The sequence below is a fragment of the Ambystoma mexicanum genome, chromosome 8, assembly GCF_040938575.1.
Source record: "Ambystoma mexicanum isolate Mex_15411 chromosome 8, UKY_AmexF1_1, whole genome shotgun sequence".
NCBI lineage: Eukaryota > Metazoa > Chordata > Amphibia > Caudata > Ambystomatidae > Ambystoma > Ambystoma mexicanum.
This window is the reverse complement of record NC_090929.1, coordinates 482,001,357-482,022,958: the sequence shown is the minus strand read 5'-3', so window position 1 is coordinate 482,022,958 and position 21,602 is coordinate 482,001,357.

The following is a 21,602-nucleotide window of genomic DNA, read 5'->3' as shown; positions in this document are numbered from 1 at the left end:
ACCCCAATCTGAGAGTGCACTGGTAAGTGCGCCACAGCACACTGTATGGAATCATCTTAAAAGTGGGTGAAGACCTCCATGGCACCCATCAAAAGGTGACACGGGGTGGCAAGCCAGGTGAAATAAAGCGAGAGACAGCCACATACAAAGGAAACCCCCTCCTCCCTGGAGGGGAAGAGGATAAGCAGACGGGAACAAACCCACCAGAAGCCACGGATATCAGCAGTAGGGGGCCCACAGCCCACCATATGAACAGCAGTGCACTAAGGACATACTACCCAGAGGGACAAGCCAACGGGCAGACGGCAGAGATCATGACGCAAAAGGGTGGCAAGACCAAGGTCAAGCAACCAACGATGGATATCTTCACGAAAACATCACAATCCCCGGCCACAACAGCACAAGCGACAATAGACCCACAGGACATGCCGGCCCCACCACGGGAAGACCAGTTGATCCAAAAGGCCATCACGGAGATGAAATGCTCGTGGACTACCACGATAGCGGATCTCAAAGCAACACTACAATGCAAGATAGATGCACTGAGCATGGATTTAAACCTTCTATGACAGGACGTCAGGAAGCTGGCAGAGCACACAAGCTCCCTCGAGAGCTTGGTGAAGAACAACACAGAAGTCAGTGCTACCAACGCCGAGGAGGTCCACATACTGAAACAACAAGTGCGCAACTTAGAGAACTGAGCGAAAGAGGCAGAAGGGCGGACGAGACGCAACAACATCCACGTGGTGGGACTGCCAGAAGGAGAAGAAGGACCAGACCCCACTGTCTATGTCGAAAACATGTTGATCCAAGAAATTGGGGCTGGAAAGCTCTCCCAAGGGTTTGCAGTAGAACGTGCGCACCAAGCCCTAACAATGAGACCGCAACCTGGAGCCCCCCCACGAGCAATCATTGCAAAGGTCTTAAACTATAGAGACAGGGAAATGATCCTGGAGTTCTTCCGGAAGGGAGGAACAATAACCGAGCGATAGCTACTGCCACAGTGTATCCGGACTACACCATGCTGGTGCAAAGACAATGATTTAGCAATGTGGCAGTGAAGCGGCGACTAAGAGAGGCGGGATATAAATACATGCTGTTATATCCCACGAAGCTAAAGATATTGCATAAGGGCAAAACACAATTTTTTGACGACCCAGAGGAAGCAACGAATTGGCTGAATACCCAAGGCTGCCCGGATGAGGGAAAGAGGCCAGAGCGTCATGAACAGGAGAAGTGAATCGACATGATAATAGTAACTCTAGCCTTAAGGGGGACGGCAGCAAGGAATGTAATGCAATCAGGTGGGGCTGCCATTAACGAGTAGAACTAGCGATTTAAAATTGCAATATAAGGACATGTATGGACTGGAATATTTGCTTAAACATTTAACTAAGTAGATTTGAAGCGCGAAGAGCTATTGCATACCCAGAGGTTTGTAGTCGGAGCATGCCTACACCCAATAGTTAGAGTAGTCAGATCGCCGGTAGGGCGATCTCCACCTGCTGTGCACCTAGTATCGGCAGCAGCCGAGAAAAGTGCAAGATGCGGGATAGCCTGAGATCCAGGGATGGAGCTGGGAATAAGTTGCGGTTTGGGGAAAGGGGAGGGGGAGGGACGGTTGGGACGGGTTGGGAAGTTGGGGCAGGGAAGGGAAGGCAGAGCGAGGGAAGTTGGGGAAGTTGTGGTGTTAATGGGTAGGGAGAGTTTAAGTAGGGATACAAGCTTACAAACATGAGCGTCAGCACTCCAGAGGGAGGTGGAAGATATATGGAGGGGGGGCGGGATATGGTCAGAACATGGGGGACCTTAAGGTAATGTCCTGGAATGTTAGGGGGCTTAATACTTACCTAGAAAGGTCATGATGTATCTAAAAAGGCAGAACATAGATTTAGCCCTAATCCAGGAGACTCACCTCACAAAAGGGAAACTAGAGGTGATCCAGAAGAAATGGAGGGGGACTGTCATTGGCGCAACATACTCAGCGTATGCCAGGGGGGTGATTACTTGGGTAGCGCCACAAGTCCCGTTTCAGTTACTACAGTCCATGGTTGATGAGGATGGGAGGATGGTGGTAATACGGGGACTGGTGGAAAATAAGGAAATATGCATTATAAATACATATGCCCCTAACCAGGACACAGTGACATACTTCAAGACCCAATACAATAAATTGAGCTTGCATCTGGCGGGGCGCTGATCTGAGAGGGGACTTTAACTTCACATTAAACCCGAAGGTAGACAGGTCAGATGAAAAGTAAGATAGGCCCGCCTTTGCTGCCAGGGCCCTGCAGACCCTGCTGATGGAATTTAGGCTGGAAGATACATGGATGGTGCATCATCCACAAGTCAGGCAATACTCGCATTACTCTGCTCCTCAAAATTTGTATACGAGACTAGGCTACATGTTTGTCACTCAAGAGGTGATGGCTGAAATTGTACAGATAGAATACAAGGCGAGGGTCCTATCAGACCACTCGCCTTTGGTTCTAACATGGCAATACTGACCTCCGAGGGCCAGGATCCCAACGTGGCGATTTAGAGCTGAAGCACTGAAAGATATGATGTTTAGGGAGGACCTAAGAGAAGAAATTGTAAGTTACTTTGAGACCAATACAGGAAGTGTTGAGTCAGCCAGCACATTATGGAAAGCTTTCAAAGTGGTGGTGAGAGGGATAGCCATAGCCAAGTCCATAGGCGTGCAGGCAGGTATATTAAGCCAACGGCACTGCAGAAGACAGAAACCAAGGTAGAAATAGTTTTGGGCAGGGGAGGAAGCACTAAGGAAGACGCCGAAATAATAAGCAGACTGCAACAGGAGTGTGGAGGACATTGGGAAAGATTATGTAATCTGAACTATAGGAAGTATGTAGAGAGGCAACGCACGGGTGGAGACAAGCCGGGGAGGATGTTGGCATGGCTGTACAAAAGCGAGACCCCGAGACCTGTGATCAGAGTACTAACAGTGAAGGATGGGCAATTGGTGGACACCCAAGAGGGCGTAAACCGAGAGTTCCTTGTTTACTACCAAAGATTGCTTGGGGACGAAGAACGGAGCTATAGCAGGGAGATAATGGATATACTAGAGGACATAGGCATGCCACAGATAAGCACAGAGGAGCGAGAGGACTTAGATGCCCCAATTACGCTAGAAGAACTGGAAGAGGTGATGGTACAACTACCCACTTGTAAAACCCCAGGGGCGGACAGACTCCCTAGTGAGTTTTATAAAATGTACAGAACTGAAGTGCTCCCCCCGCTGCTAGCAATGCTAAACGAGGGATTCGAAACAGGGAGACTACCAGAATCCCTGAGAGAAGCAATCATCATCCCACTCCCCAAAAGCAAGAAGCCAGGCAATAACTGCGGATTGTTTAGACCGCTATCAATGTTGAATCAAGATAGCAAAATGCTTACGGCGGTACTGGCAAATAGAATGAAGCGGATCATCACCAAGATAGTACACCATGACCAAACAAGATATGTCCCGTGCAGGAACATATCAGACAACCTCAGACGACTTCACCAGGTCATAGAACATACAAGTGGAGAAGCTGGTGAAATGGCAATTGTATCACTGGATGCAATAAAAGCCTTTGACTCTGTCAAGTGGCCATGGCTGATTGCAGCTCTGACTAAATATGGGATAGGGCCGGGGTATCTCAAATGGGTTAAACTACTGTACAGTGCACCGTTAGCCAGAATAAAAACAGGGGCGGTTATTTTGGAAAGGTGGCAGCTAAGAAGGGGTACTAGACAGGGATGCCTGTGGTCTCCGATGCTGTACATTTTAGCATTAGAACCCCTGGTGATATACCTGAGGCAGCAGTATGAGGCAATAGGGATCAGAGTCCAAGGGGAGCCGCATTTGGTTTCACTGTATGCAGACGACATGCTGCTGTACTTACGATATCCCAAAGAAAACCTCCAATATGTTCTGAAAGTGATGGAGCGATTTGCGTCGCTATCTGGTATAGCAGTGAAACCCAGAAAATCTTGCATATTCTCCCTGGGGAGGTATATAGGAATCCCAAGGAACAAATTACCAACTCTGCAAATACCATGGGAGATAAATACGCTCAGATACCTGGGGATAGACATTTATCACACGGTAGAGGCAGAACACTAACATAACACATAGAAAGTGGTAAAGAATATAGAAAACAGTATGAGATTCTGGACTAAGCTCCCCTTGGCAATGGTGGGGAGAGGGGCGCTGCTGAAGATGGTTGTACTGCCGAGATTTTTACATTTTTTCGGGAACATACCACAACTGATACTGAGGAGATTTTTTATCAAGCTACACAGCATGTGCAGGGACTTTCTGTGGCACGGGACGAGGAACAGAATCGCCCTCTGGAAGTTGCAGAATACGCACGATAAAGGGGGTATTAAACTACCAAATTATGAGATCTACTACTTAGCCAGCCAATTACAACATATGGCCAAATGGTTATCAGAAGATTTGACCTCAGAATCAAGATTGTTGAGATTGGAGTGTGCCCCGTACTTCCTAAAAGAAATAATATGGCTGCCCAAAACAGAGGTGAAAGAGCGCTCAGAGATGTTGGTACTGGAATGGAAGGTATGGCACAGAGCCTATCAGGTCATGGAGAATCTAGCCCTGTGTTCCCCACAAGTGCCATTGGTCGTATTGACGGAAGGGGATGGACAATTAAAGAAGGCGATTAGGAGACACTGGGAACCGGTGGGAATCATAACATTAGGAGATATATGGCAAGAAGGAGAGATTAAGGTATTTGGAGCGCTGGTGGAGGAAACAGGGTTGCATGCTCGGCAATATATCACATATAATAGAATGGTACGGTGGATCAGAGAGAAATGGTCGGAAATAATACTGGCAGAACCACCCGAAGCTACCATAGAATCTATATACGATATAGCAGAAGGAGGGCACGAGATATCCAGACTATACGAGTTATTGATGTCCAAAGTGGGGAAATAGGTGGCACAATTAAGACATGACTGAGAGGAAGAGGTTGGGGTACCCATGAGTGATGGGATGTGGGGGAGGGCCTAAGGATATCATAAGAAAGTGTCTAGGAACGCGCGGCAACAGCAAATACAGCTATATATAACCCGCAGAGCATATATGACACCCCAGAGGATAGCTACATTTAAAAAAGCAGAACGACAATTATGCCCAAAATGCCAGGAAGAAAATGTGGAGTTGGCGCATATGTTTTGGGCATGTCCTGAGATCGGGAAATTCAGGGAAGAAGTATCCCACCGGCTAGAGGAGAAGGGGATCAAGATAGATGTCGAATCGGTATGGGCATGCTTGATAGGAGGATTCCCGAGGCCACGCCAATTGAAACATGTAAGTAAATTAAAGGACTTGGCATATATACTTGCAAAGCGCAGAATCACCATGGGGTGGAAGGCATGCAACAGACCAGGATAGAAGTCTGGTGGGCAGATCTGCAGAAATGGACTGAGGCTGAAACAGCAGTGTGGCAGGAAGCGGGAAAAAGAGGGGGCGGGGGAGAGGAAACTACTCTGACAGCCTGGAAACATTTAGTGGCCACATTATACAGGCTTGCCCAGAACTGGTCGAGCGACCAGGACCCTGTGGAGGACATTGGAAACGAAACCCACTTGGAAGAAGAAGAGGCGGACTGCGAAGTGGAGTAGGCTCGACCGGGGGGAGAGAAAGGGGCAAGCAGTAGACACTGAAGGAAATATGCAAAATTTGAAACGGGAGAACATGTACTGGAGAAAATTGTTTTTAAAAAAAACTTTACTCTTCAGAACAGCATTTTTACATTTAACAACCAACTATATCGACAAAAACAGGGTATGGCCATGGGGGCGAAATTCGCACCATTGTATGCCAATCTGTATATGGCCCATTTTGAAATCGAGTTTGCTTGGCAACACCACGCATTTACAACTGGAAATCATACAATCTACTGGTGTCGCTATATAGATGATATACTGATAATCTGGAACGGAAGCCAACAAGAGCTCAAAGAATTTCATTACTACTTGAATGCCAATGATTACAATCCTCAATTTACTTTACAAGATAGCGCAACCTCAATCAGGTTTTTGGATTTGGAATTGTATATTGAGGATGACACTATCCACACAACCCTTTTTGTGAAACTAACTGCAGGAAATGGCATCCTTCACATGACAAGCAACCATCCTAATCATGTGATCTTAAATATTCCATAAAAAGAACTGTTGAGAATAAAGAGAAATTGTACAGATAATCTAGAATTCGAAAAACATGCAAGAGATTCAATTAGAAAATTTAAAGAGAGAGGCTATGATCGTCAGCATCTCCAGAAAATCTACCTCAAAATAAAACTAGGTACAAGAGCGGATTTGCTCATCAACAAACCAAAATCAAGTCCTTCAGTCAAGGCCAATACAGTGCGGTTTATAACTACCTATAGTTCTGACATGCAAGCAATAAGAAAAATATTGGCCAAATATTGGCCAATTCTACAACTGGATGAAGATCTATCGATATATCTGGACAGTACACCCTGTCTAACATTTCGAAAAGCAAAGAACCTAAAGAATAAGTTAAGTCTGTCGCACTTTTTGGCTGAAAACCAAGATACTGGTCTCCCACAAATGTGAAAACAGAGGGCACTAGAAGGAAATTATAAGTGTGGCAAATGCAAACTATGCCCTTACTCAGCCAATGGCAAGAAAGAAAGTCAAATGCCAAATGGTACAATCTGGAAACTTTTTCAGTTTATAAACTGCAATACGAAATATGTCATATATGGCATTCAATGCACCTCTTCAAAAATATACATAGGAAGCACCATTTGGCCACTCAAGATAAGAATAGCAGAACACTTGAGATCTATCAAAAACAAGAACCTAAGATTTCCCCTGGCCTATCATTTCCAGCAGGAACACAATGAAGACTCCATGGATAACAGTAAATATTTCTGACTTGAGAGTGTCCACATGCCTCATAGATGAGGAAACAGGGAAAACATTTTGAGATGCAATGAAGCATCCTGGATATGCTTAATGAACACTTGCCTTACAGGTCTAAATGTAGATGCAGGGATGTATCATTTTCTTTAAAACTCTCACTTTCAATCAGCTATTGCTCTTGTAACACTGAACAATATTACCAAATGGTTAATAGTAAGTTCAGCCGCAGTGGGGTTTTTTATTTCTTCTTTCTTCTTTTTTCATGTCAATGTCCTAATTCTTAAATGTATTTTTGTAAAATATACACTTTCAGGTTATAGCCTCAGTGGGAGAGAGGACATAAAAACATATTATTTCCACTAAAGTTTTTCAACTACACTTTTGATTCCAGACCAACACAAAGATTAAGTGAACAACAAATATGTCATCATAATTAGATTATTCTAAAAGGAAGGGTTGAAGTAGCGAACATATATGAATATCAAGAACGCGCACAAAGTATCAAGTCAAGAAACTAAAATGAGCCCAAAGCAAGATGAAGTGTGCATGATGACGCGGTTGCGCAGAACAAGCGTGACCGCGTCATCACGTTATTATAAATAAACAGCCATATTTTTTTCCCGTGGTTAACATGCCGCGAGGAAAACTTCTTTGAATGGGAACTTCATTATTATAAAAAAATGATCTTGGTGCAACAAATCAGATTCTTTCTTTTTTTATCCGGGAGCATTATGGTGCTGGTTACATGAGGATATGCCAGACGATCTATGAGGTACACAAGGCATTGGGTAGGCTCAAACAGCATCAGGAAGTTGGTTATGTGTGTTCATACCAAAGAAATACACACAAAAAGGTACATAGTACATATGGTAGGCTCCAAAAGACATTCAGACGCTGGTTACATATGGTCATAGCAGATAATATATACAGATAGACCATGGGGCATTGGGTTGGCTTAAAACAGCAAGTTCGAGGAGAAGAGTAAAGTCTTGAGATGTTTTTGGAATACCCAGTAGGATTGTTCAGATCTTAATGGCAAAGGTAAGGCGTTCCAGTTCTTGGAGGCGATGACCAGGAAGCTGGCCCCATCTGATCTCATTCACCCGAATATTGGTATAGTGAGTTGGTGAAAGTAAGAGGAGAGGGTGCGTCTGGTATAGTGAGCTTTGGGGAATTTTTGTGAGAGATACCTTGGTGACGTGTTACAGATAGTTAAACATTTAAAAGTGATGCACTCCCGGATATGTAGCCAGTGTACGCTTCTTCGAGCATCTGAAATATGCTCACGTTTTGGAATATTGAGTGCCACTCTGAGTGTATTATTCTGAATAACTTGAAGTTTATTAACGTTACGCAGAGAAGTCTCTGCAAATAAGCATTACAGTAGTCCAATTTCAAGCCTATGGTTGCCCTAGCAGTGGTGACGCAGCTTTCAGCAGTTAGGAAGGGTCTGCATGCGTTAATTAGTTTGGAGGTGTGGGCTGCAGGGGAGGCAAACGCATCGACCTGCCTTGAGAGTGTCAGGGTGGCATCCAGGTAGACAGCCAAAGTTTTGACATTGCTGGAGACCTGGATGGTGATGCCGTCAATGATGAAAAATGTGTACAGTTGGTTGAGCTTACTGGGTGAGGTGTGTGAGCCAACCAATACAATTTCTGTCTTTTCATCATTGAGACAGAGAAGGTGGGAAGCCATCCATGCCTGGATGGTGTGGTAGACTGAGTGTAAATTGTTGGTATCAGTCACATATTTTCCGTTAAGGGGGAGAAGTATCTACGTGTCTTCCGTGTAGTTCATGCATGATATTCCTTCGTCATCTAGGAAGTCGAATAGAGGTTTGTGAATATGTTGTATAGGGTCAGGGAGACACACAATCCTTGCAGTACCCTACAGGTGACAGGGGCTGGGGGAGGGCTGCAGCGTTGGAGGATTTAGGTCAACTCCCAGCGATCAGAGCAAGAAAATACAACCCACTAGGGAAAAAGGCTAGGTGCACCCTTTTTCGAGAAAGACAAGAGCTTTTATTTTGCATACAAAAAATAAAGCGACATGGTATTACGAAGCCACTGTCATAGAGCTCTCTCCATCCTTCGTACAAACTCGGATTATAAACACAAAAATTGTCACAGGTGACGCACTCGATATACAGTATTAAGCCCCCACTCGCATTGGCTGCTGCATATATACATGCTAATAATCGCACACAGCCCATTCTTCAATTGCTTCCACTGTGTTCTCATCCCTCTTCCACTCACGTGGGTAATAGTCTTGTGCATCTTGAAACACTGCAAAATAATTAATTATATTTGGACTGGCACCACCCTACCTTCAATCCCAATTATGTGCTGTACACCTGGTTATCAACATGAACTCAACGGTTGACTTGGTGGGCAGTCTGGTTCTTGCTAACAAAGCATCCCTTTTCTCATCCCAGACACGTTGACGCCTCCATCATGCCCTTCCCTATTACCTCAGAAAAGGGTCCCGTTACTTCACAATCCTCAAGTGCTTTCTCATGTGCTTCAATCAGAGCAATTAATTCTGCTGCTTGTGCAGAATAATGACCCGGAAGACCCGCGTCAAAAACACCTCATATTCCCCATCCATTAGCCGCACTACTGCTGCCTCAGTATCTCTCTGGCCTGTCTCCTGATCAATAGTTGATGAACCGTCAACAAAGAACACTTCTCCATCGCACAGGGCATAATCACGAACCTTGGGAATGCCATCCTCAGGGCCCTCATGGGTAGTACAGTCATGCACCAACATCATTGTCAGTAATGGGCTCAGTCAAAAAGGTTGCTGGATTCACTGTCTTAGATGTGCTTGAAATAATCACTTCAAATGCAGGATCCCCCTGTGTAGTCAAGGTAGATTTGGACCTCTCGAAAATTGCAAAAACAGCGTGTTCTATGCACAATGTTAATGAACACCCCATGACAATAGTCACAGATTTCTCAATGGTGAAGGCAGCAGCAGCCAATGCCTGTTCACACGGAAATCATCCCTGCATGACAGAATCTAACATGCCGCTATAATAGGCAAAACGTTTGTGACCCATTGTGCTGTGTAAATACGGCAGTCATCATCTGTCCGTTAGAATGTGAAAATAGGTAAAATGATTTAGTGTAATTAGGTATGGCCAATACAGTGGCAGTAGAAATAACATCTTTTAATTCCTGAAATCTTGTGACCATCTCCTCAGTCAGTTCAAATAATAGTATTCTTTGTTTGTTGTGCTCCCTTGATGTCTTGGAGCAGTGATTTAGTGTATGACGTATAGTGAAATGTTCACGCCCTGCGATAGTTATACAAGCTCAGAAATGTCTGCATATCCCTAACTGTCACTGGCTGGGAGGTAGCGCACACTGCTGCTGTGCACTCTGAAGTTACTCTTTTACCGTTTACTAAAATCAATTGTCCCAAATACAACACCTATTGCTGACAATATTGTAGTTTTGCTCTGTCCACCTTATAACCCTTATCATCCAACAATCTCAACAGAGTAACATAATCCTCCCTACACTGCTGTTCTGTAGTGCTACATACCAATACATTATCCACATATAGCATTATAGTACTCGGGATGATAATATTGCCCCCATTTTCATGTAATACTCCATTGAAAATACTCGGGGACTCAGAGTAACCTTGAGGAAGCCTAGTGTGTTGAAATCAGCTCCCGGCAAATGTAAACATGGTAAAATACTGTGAATCAGGATGCAGAGGCATTGAGATGAAGGCATTCTTCAGATCCACTACAGTAAAGTGGGTGGCATCCACAGGCATATTACATGGTATCAGGGTTTGTAACCACTGGATATTCTGCCTGTACAATGTCATTGAGGGGGTGCAAATCATGAATCATTCTCCAAGTAGCCCACTTTGCTTTCTTCACTGGATAGCTGTATTACAGGGCAGATTAGATGGTACTATTATACCCTGATGCAAAAGATCCCCTCCTCTACTGATTTAAATAAAGGATATTGCTTCCGTCGAGGCGGCACAGTGCCAGGTTTCAGAGTAATACGTATTGGTGCAACACTCCGTAAAAGATCCACATCATGCGGATTACTCGTCCAGAATTGATCAGGTGTTTGAGACAAATCTGCAGATGCAAAAGAGGGAACATCCCCTGCCAGTGACATGGGACATGTGACATGTCTGTATTGTATAATTTCACAGGGGACACACGGTTCCAAAATTATTTCCCCTTTGTTCTCTTTATTTTCAAATAAGTCTTCATCTGAAACATTTTTCATTGGAATTGTCAGGTCAATACACAAAACTGTACGGCACTCTCCTTTATTAGAATCAACTGCTATCAGCGGAATCCTGTCTTCCGCCACTAGGACCCCCTCTATATCAAGCTCCCTTGTTCCCCTCCCTTGCCTTGTCGCACTCTGAAACACTTGTGTACGAGTGCGATAGAAATAAAATATCAATATCAAAAGTTCAATGAAAGTTCCTGCAACAACCTCCTGGGGTTGGGCAGGCCTGAACAGAAACTCGTAAGATACCCACCAGTATTTGTTTGCTACCTACAGTTTTGCACCAAGTAATATGGTAATGCGATATTAAAACAAGTCTGGGTCCACTGGTATTCCTCTTGCAGCAGATTCAACAGCCAATGCATGCACGGTCAACATTACCCTCACTGCACACATGCCGGGTGTTGAAAATACCACACCTCTTTCCGTAAAAGAGATGGTCATATTGAGCTTACTCAAAATGTCTCTCCTCAACAAGTTGACCAGAGTTGCTGCAGAGTACAACAAGGGGGCCCACACCTCTCTGCCCCTATCTTGATGGGTAATTTCTTTGTGAAATAAACCGATTTAACTGCCCTATAGAAGCCCTGTGTTTCCATGACCTTGCCTGATAAAGGGAATTCTCCCTCACTGAAACATGATTTGGTGACACCTGCATCTCCCATGAAAATGAATTGTTTATTTCCTATCTCCACATCCACCAAAGGTTCCTCTTCTGGGTCAGCAGTGACCGATAGGACTGGGCACACTGCGGCTCTCGTTGGGCTGTCCCAGTCTGAATACATATTTGTTCCTGGAAAGACGAAGGTGTTCCCTCAAACCACTGTATCCCCCTGATAATGTGTCACTGTGCCACCTGGGATGGTAACATGGGGGCCTGGTTATTCCCCTTGATGTACTGCATAAAATGATACATTGCTGGAACCGTGGGCTGGTAGCTGTGGAAAAGATGGCGGGGGAGCAGGCGGGGCCATAGGCAGCGGTGCACCAAAAGGGGTTGGCAGAGTTAACTGTCCATACTGCTGGGGATATGAGCCCGGATCTCCCTGAGGATAGGAGCACATCTGTTGTTGAGGGTATACATATGATTGTCTACTCCTACATTCCCTTGAAAAATTACCCATTCACCCACACGTCCAACACAGACCCGCTCCTTCTCCTCACCACAGTCCTGTACCTCCAAACCCTCCTCTGGCACCTGAAAACCCTCGACCTCCTAGTGAAATCCCCCTGGGAACTCTCATTGATATTGGGGTTGATACCCAACTGCCCAAACGTTTTTTCCTCCCCACGTAGGTACAAGTGTTGCATGCACGTCAGCCTGAATAGCCCTCAAATCAACTGACCCTTCCGTCTGCACTGCCGCTAAGCCCCCTTCCAATGCAACCTTTGCTAACTTTTTCTGGACCAGTTTTGCTTCCTCTGCTTGCGCTCACTGCACACTTTCCTTCTCCTTTTCTTTTAACCGTTTACAGTGATGGATAATAATTATAAGGAAGCCATGGTATTAAACAGTAAGACAGACAAAAGTGATCACAGTTCAAGGGTGTTTATTGAACTTCAATCGGGTTTGAAAAATGCCTATCTAATCCTAAATCTAAAGATGGGAGCAAGCTATGACCACCAAATAATAATAACACACTCATGGTGGTGTCTTGTCAAAATAAAAGGGCCTAAACCAATAAACCTATTGCCAATCCTTACTTCTAAATACAAATAGTTTGGGAAACAATGTTATGCAAATGAAAAGTGTTCAAGAAATGACATGTCAGGATATTCAAGCCATTGTCTTCCCTTCCCCACGTTTTCAGCACGGGACAAGACGGCACACTCAAACTTAGCACAGTGTCTGAATTCTCTAGCATGAGGGTGCAGTTCAAAACTTCAATATCATGGCCTTCTGTGCCAAAGTCTCTTTCTCATTGAAAAGTCTCTTTTCAGAAGGCCTGATGCAACACGACAAACATCAAAGTTCCTTTCTGTGATGCTGGAAATGCATCTGAGGGACAGGGCCTCTGAATCCTTGTCCTTTTACTGTTTTTACCGTGCGTTCTTTTATGTTTTCTGCCCCGGAGTCCATGTGGGACTCCTGGCAGTGCAGCTCTCTCTTTTGGTTTGGTGAACAGACCCATGGGATACCCTTATGGCACCCAGGGGTAGGGGTACAACCCTGTGCCCCTAGTGTATGTTTTTGGGTACCTGTGGGTGACCCCAGAGCAGGGTATGGGCTGGTGGCAGCTCCGTGCTGAATTTGACAGGTGCTCCGGGTGTCCTCCATTTTGGGATACCCCGGCCCTGCCATTGGGATCTGTTGATTCCTGATAGGAAACAAGATGGCCCCTGTGGCCTCTTGCTTTCTATGGCCTGTTATCTTGTTTTCCCAAAGTCCTGGGAAGCCCTGTCTCTGTCCCTTCCCCCTGACTGGCTGTTGGGTGGAAGTTCCATGTATGGTATTGTTGTGAAGGCCCAGCTAGACTGACTGGAGCCTTCCCAGTGACTGAATGTTGTGGGTACCTCCTGTGGGTGGGACCTGGGTGAATGGAGTGTGTGACCAATATACACTCCTTGTTGTGGTTGTCTGGTTTCTGGCATGAGAGACAAAGACTGAGACAGCCCTGCCCGAAACTGGCCTGAATGCAGTGTGTAGTGTTGAATGGCTGGGTACTTGTCCCAATCCACATTCCCTGTTGTGAGTGTCTGGAAGGGAGGAGTGTGGCCTGAATGCACTGTGTGCCTGATTGGCTGACTGACTGCATGAATGCCCTGCAGTATGATTGGCTGCTGAGTGTGTGCCAGCAGCGTGGATGAGAGAGAGGATAGTATATCTGGGGACCTCTCACCACTGGAAAAGTGTTCAGAAGGGACCTTTGGTTGAGAAGCGACCATTGTGCTCCTAAAGCAGCCAGGGAGCTGAGTCTCCACTCTACGAGTAACTGGAACTGCTGATCCTCGACGTCCAGCTGGAAGAAGAAGACTTGCTGTGGCATTTGCTTCGACCGATCCGAAGGCTGTCGAATTCGTCGAGGGCTGACCCGAGAGAGGACCTGGTAAGGCGCCCTCTTCCCGTGCTCCGAGGGACCATCGAGCACCGCTCCATCTTCGCCGAAGCGCCCTGGAAGACAGACCCTCGAAAGGCTGTCGACCCGAGACGGGACCGCCGAGGAGATCGAAGTGAAGCACCCGGACATCGACGCCGTCGAAGTCCATTGCCGTCGACCAGGGTTCGTAGGTTTGTGTAACCGCTGGAGGCCCGTCGAAGTTGTGTTGCCCAGCCGTGGGAACCACTTGACGCCGTGCCGCCGACGGCTGGAGCCGTCCGCTCCTTTGCCTAAGAACATTCAATCGAAGGACTCTCTCGTCCGCATCGTCGACCGCTTATCCTGCCGGAGAAAGTCGAGGACGACCAACGCGCTGAGGAGAAACCTGCCGGTGGGTTTCCCGCCACCCGACGACCTCAAAGACTCGGACGACTCGACGCCCTTGCTGGGCCTCCGTCTCTACAATCTTTGCGGTCCAGAACTATTGTCACCGAGGTGCCCCGCACGCCTCCGCCTTGCAGGACGCCGACTCTCTGACGCCGACGAGCACCGCTCGGACGAAGCTGCCGCCTCATCGACATCGTTCTACCTCGTTTGTCGACGGACGTTCGACGCCCCGTGCCTCCCGCTTGAAAGGGAAGGCATTCAAGAAGGGCCGTCGATTCCCCGTCGCCGAACAGCGAGTTCCTCGACGTTTGTCGACGTCTCTTCAAGGAGCTCAACTCCACCAGGTACATTGGGGGGGTAAAAACATTATAGGAGGGAATAAGACTTGCAGAGCAGTATATGGACTGGGCGTGTGCTTTATCTTGTTTTACAGGTTGCCCAGGTGGGGGGATCTCCACACAGAACTGTGCCTGTATTCTGCCTATTGCTCAACCATCTTATTTTCTCTCCTCTCTCTATTGCTGGTTTCACTCTATTGGTCTGTGTGACATTGTACAGTATTGTTAATGCACTGTAATGAGATCTAGGGTGGTACCACTTTAGGGTTGTATATATTTGCCATTGTTGATTTTTCCGGAGTACAAAGTGAGTTATTATGATAAATGTACATAACCTTAAATATTGATTATATAAAGACTGTGTTCTAACCAATACAGAGTGTGGATATTCCTTTGTGGGGGCTTGGGGACTACACTGTACTTAAGAACCAGCCTGCATCACCTCCTGAGAAGCTAGGCCTTGATTGCTCGACCATTGCTACCGAATAGAGAATCTTGGCTGGGGTCTCCTGTGCCTCTCCTCCACCATATAGGGAGCGGAAGTACAGACACCCCCCACCGGTCGTTGAGGCCCTTCTCTCACACTTTCTTCTTAGGATTTCACATGTACACATTCTCGGGTGATTTTCTGTTCACCCCGTGTCCCCCTCTGCCGGGCTCAGACCCACTTTAACACAAAACCTTCTTGGTTGATTTCCGCTTCCAAAAGTCTATAGTAAAGTCACTGGTTAGTTTCCCCCTTCTGTGATATCCCACTCCTGACAGTTAGTCCCATCCATAGAGCACCCCTCTCCCCCCCTAAACCGTCCTGCACCCATTCTCCATGTTTTTGTATATTTTTCGCAATCTAAATCATCTGGAAAGGGCAACAGTCTGTACATGCATCCCAACAAAGAGAACACTCTCATGGTTTTTTCAGCTAGGAAGGAAGTGATCCATGTGATGGCATCTGGAGAGAAGTGAGCTGCTGAGGCAAGGTGACTGCACAAGATTTGTTGGTCCACAAGCTCAAAGGCTGCCAACAAGTCTAGCAGCAGGAGGAGGACTGAGTTGCCGGCATCTTTAATCTCATCCATCTGGTTCTTTAGGTCCAGCAACGCGGATTCAGTCCCATAGCCTGGACGGAACCCAGATTGGCATACACTCAAGAGGTTGTTCGATTCCAGGCAGAGCTGGATCTGATAGGCTGCGCGATGAAGGATTTTCAGGAGGAAGGAAAAAGTGGTGATAGGACGGTAGTTAGTGGAAATATTGGTATCTAGAGTAATTTTCCTTTAGTAAAGGAAGAACCCATGCATCCTTTACGCGCATGGGAACTGAGCATGAGACAAATTAGATCATTTTGGATATTGGTGCACCATATGCTGTCCTGTGTATAGCTAGTGGGCGGGAGCACAGGCGATTCAAGTTCGCGCATGATGGCAAAGAGCTCTCTAGCATTAGATTTTGCATTCTCTATTCTAGAGTTGTAGGCAGATTTTTTTTTTGCTTGGAGAATGGGCGTTTTGTAATCTGTTGCTGTCAGAGAGAAGCAGACTTTATTAGGCTCAAAAGAATTGAGTTTGCCTTTTGTTTTTGCCTGACGTTTGATTAGGCAGAGGCCTCTCAGGTAATTAGAGAAACAAGTGTTATGGTGCAAGACCGCTTTGGCTTTCTGCTGGGTGAGTGGAGCCACAGTGCTGATGGGCTGAGTAAGCATAAAGTTGAAGCCATCTACCAGAGTGGCCGGGTCGTTGCAGAGTGTGGGTGAAAGGACTAGCTCATCCAGCAGTGTCAGGATGCTAGTTTTGGTGATGTTTCTTTTTTTTTGTTTGTTTTATTTGTTTTGGTTTAGATAAACCTTTACAAAAGTTCATTTACATTACAAAAGTTTCAGACAGAAACAGAATAGCATTACAAAAAGAAAAATTACAAACAGAAATAGAATAGCGTTAGCCGAAGCTCCAATATTCTCTTGTGCAAAACATAGTAATACTTATACCTTGTGCAATACATAGTAATACTTATACCAAGTCTGATCATTGATTTTTCATACCATGGCTTCGTAGAGATACCTGATAAACAACCCAATTCGTTCTCTAAACTCTTACATAGTAAGAAAACCACATCAAAATCTGAAGGCAAATTTGACATTCTAAAAATTTGCTACATATTTAAAACAGGGTGCAAATGTTTTGCAGAAATGTTGCAACCGGCGTGCATCCGGAAGTGCTTGGAAGTGCGGCTGTTGGGCTGTGTATCGCTGCTGGAATTGACATTTGGACTTGGGAAGCAGACTTTGCTGTCGAGGCGTCGGCAAGAGGAAGTTTGCAGCGCTGTTGTCGCGCGAAACTCGCATTTTTGTGGACTTCATTGAAATTCGAGGACACGCCCACTGGTCCAGCCCACTGCCGGCCCACCTGCTCTCAGCCACTTCCACTTCCTTAAAAGCACAGGTGCATGCGCATCTCGCGCGTGCATCCGGAAGTGCTTGGAAGTGCGGCTGTTGGGCTGTCTCGCTGCTGGAATTGACATTTGGACTTGGGAAGCAGACTTTGCTGTCGAGGCGTCGGCAAGAGGAAGTTTGCAGCGCTCTTGTCGCGCAAAATGCGCATTTTTGTGGACTTCATTGAAATTCGAGGGTATTTATGTTTCCAAGGCACTCAATGATTTATTTGATTTGACTTGACCGCGGGTTTACCGCGGGTCGTGCATGAGGAGTGAGTTACTCATTCTGGTTCTCTCCTTCCTTTAGACACGCCCACTGGTCCAGCCCACTGCCGGCCCAACTGCTCTCAGCCACTTCCACTTCCTTAAAAGCACAGGTGCATGCGCATCTCGCGCGTGCATCCGGAAGTGCTTGGAAGTGCGGCTGTTGGGCTGTGTCTCGCTGCTGGAATTGACATTTGGACTTGGGAAGCAGACTTTGCTGTTGAGGCATCGGCAAGAGGAAGTTTGCAGCGCTCTTGTCGCGCGTATCGCGCATTTTTGTGGACTTCATTGAAATTCGAGGGTATTTATGTTTCCAAGGCACTCAATGATTTATTTGATTTGATTTGACCGCGGGTTTACCGCGGGTCATGCATGAGGAGTGAGTTACTCATTCTGGTTCTCTCCTTCCTTTAGACACGCCCACTGGTCCAGCCCACTGCCGGCCCACCTGCTCTCAGCCACTTCCACTTCCTTAAAAGCACAGGTGCACGCGCATCTCGCGCGTGCATCCGGAAGTGCTTGGAAGTGCGGCTGTTGGGCTGTGTCTCGCTGCTGGAATTGACATTTGGACTTGGGAAGCAGACTTTGCTATTGAGGCGTCGGCAAGAGGAAGTTTGCAGCGCTCTTGTCACGCGAAACGCGCATTTTTGTGGACTTCATTGAAATTCGAGGGTATTTATGTTTCCAAGGCACTCAATGATTTATTTGATTTGACTTGAGCGTGGGTTTACCGCCGATCGTGCATGAGGAGTGAGTTACTCATTCTGGTTCTCTCCGTCCTTTAGACACGCCCACTGGTCCAGCCCACTGCCGGCCCACCTGCTCTCAGCCACTTCCACTTCCTTAAAAGCACAGGTGCACGCGCATCTCGCGCGCGCATCTGGAAGTTCTTGGAAGTGCAGCTGTTGAGCTGTTCGGCTGGCGGAGGGAGGAGGGGGTAAAGAGCCATCAGGGGCGTGCAGACTTTTGTACTAGAGGCTGGTGTGTCTTGCTGCATAGGGTGTGATTGAAAGAGAAAAAAAAAAGAAAAAACGTGAATCGTGTACTTCTGCAGCTATAATCAGCTCATTTGTGATAAATAGGGAAAGTCAAGCTCCCGCCACGCAAACACGCGAGGACAGACTTTTTTATTGCGGTAAGCACTAGAAGGGCGAGTTTGGCCAGGGCAGCAGCTTTACCGCTGCCTGAGGCAAATGAGGAAGAGGCTGATTTACTACAGTGTGCGCAACAATGTTCTCAGTTAGAAAAACAGGCTGAGGACCACATTGATCCCTCGCAAGAGGCTGAATTCTTAAAATATGCACAAGAACGGTCTCTTCTTGAGGAGCAGAGTGAGGATATTATGGATCCTTCTCAACCGCTCTTTGAGGAGGACGATACAGGGAACACTGTTCAACCTAAAGAGATGGTAACTAACATAAATAAAGAGCAAGCGAATACGCTCAAGTTGAATGATAAGGATGTACATGATAACTGGAATTATGATAAACTGCTGGATTTCTCAAACGGTACTACATTTGATAAGGAGAATAATACTGTGAGCAGTTTGCATTCCCCTCAGTCAGAATTCATGGTAATGATGACAATCTTTAACCGTTTAATTCTGTCGGAACTCCATAAGCAAACGGAGTGTTTGACAAATTTAGCCTCCGATATCAAAGTACTACCAGATAGATTATTAGATAAATTGTCAAAATCTCTTAAGAAAATAAAGGAGTGGGAAGGGGATGTAAGGCCAATGGACCTTACGAAGGAGCCTCGCCCGGAAGAGATTCTAGTGGGTTGGGGGAAATACCTCGCTGGAGGACACTGACCTAAGTTGTCAGGAAGTTACAACGAGGACAAATGGGTCTGAGGATCAGATGACAGAATTTAAAATGTCTAAAAGACAAATTAAAAAAATGGCAAAACAAAAAAAGAAAAATACAAATAAAAATGGAGCAATTACAAAAACATCTAGAAAATCTATGAGAAATGTTATTCAGGATGAGCCTGATGAATCACCAACTAGAGGTAACATTCAACAACAGAACAAAAACAGTCTAAAGGAGGATGGCAGGGTCACCAATAAGATGAAGGATCAAGCCAACCAAAGTGCATATGTACAAGGTGATCTACAACTTTGTGAAGTTTTGAAAAATAAAAACAAAAGAGATGAGGTATATGAAATCTTTAATGCGGTTCCTCCACAGGAAATTACAACTAATATTGGGTGGCTTGCAAAAGCCAAAGAGACTAACATCCCCACTCGTAAGGAGGGTCCCATGACTATAAATATTACGAAGATGAATGACATACCTATTGATAAGGCCCCGGCAAGGAATATGATCCCCATTGCTGATAAGGGTGGCTTGGGGAGCAGGGATTGGAAGATCCATCAAGGTAACTAACTCAAAATTCATTTGTGTTCGACCTGGGGCGATACCAATCTCGGTAATCGGGAACCGGGTTTGGATAGTGGAGCAGATAACCAGGGTGTTCTGAACTCTGAAGTTATGGGGGGGTACAGATGGGAAACATCTCTCACCAGGATAATCAGAAAATAGCTGGTAAAACACAGGAGAATGCCAATGATGAGACCCTTTACCAAAATATACTGAGAGTGCTAAGAGATAAACAACAGCAGGAGGTACCCAATATTGGGGGGAACTGAGACAGATTAACACGAGGGAGGAGACCTACGAAGAATATTGTTCTGGAAGGAGGGGAGAGATCTATGGAAGGGAAAATTGGGTGAAGGAGAAGGATCAGCTTCATCAATTTCAGTTACTGGACCTGAAGGACCCGGTGAGACCAGATCTTCCAGCCCTAGTACTGACCACATTATTCCAGGAACAGAATAACATCTCCCTAAATCAACAGTATATTCTGTCTCTATTGGGTCAGATTCCAAACCTAAGTTTAATTGAATCTACGGACATATACCTGGTCGGTTATATACATAGGCAGAGGCTGGATTATGTCCGTATAGTCATACCATCCCCTCTGGTCAGAAACCTTATGATGAAAGAAGCAGAAGAGTTGTATCGTAGGGGTTTCGATATTTTTGAGCATGTACGGACCCAGTCACATCCAATAGCGACATCTCGAAATTTAGGCAGAGAGCAGAGGGACAATCCTTTAAATAAGGAGGAAGGAGAAAGGAACGAGGAGAGGGCAAAGGAGGAGACACAGGATTGGAGATGGCTAGCTTTGTCCTTGAGAGAGTCCGTTGAAAACCTCAAAAAACTAGGGAAGCCACTCTAGTAATGACAAATGGTACTTTGAAAGTGCTAACTTGGAATTCGAGAGGTTCGGCAAATCTCCTAAACAATGTGACTTTTATGAGGGATTTGGCACAATATGATCTACTCTTTATCCAAGAAACATGGTCAAAGGCCCCTCTATGTTGGGAGGGATTTACGGTGTGTTCGCTATGTGCCCATGGGGGACTCAGGGGTCGTCCTAAAGGAGGCCTCTTCATTGCAGCAAAGAACCACTTGAACCCCAAAATTATGGGAGAATGGGCCTTTGCACATCATTTTCTGGCTGTGGATTTCTTACTGATATACAATAACAGGATTACACCTTTTTTGTTGGTTAATATTTACTGGAACCCGGCGGAACTCTCGGATAGGCAATTATGGCTGGAACTATGTATCTTAGGGTTTTTATTGCAGAACTGGTTGTTAATTAATACAGGTGGCCAGATAGTCATCGCAGGTGATCTCAATGCAGCCATTCATGGGGACTCTTTTAGTGGGTATGTGCTGATTAGTAAATTGGGGGAACAAAATCCAAGGGTTGATAACCTAAGGTGCAGGGGGAGGATGTGGTCCCACTTCGTAGAGATGTGGGGCTTGGAAATTCTGGTAAACCTTCAGCCAACTTGGAAAGCCAGAGGCTGCCATTTGATTATCGATTACATCATATGCTCAGGGGATTTGTTCAACTGTTCTGGTAATCTAGTG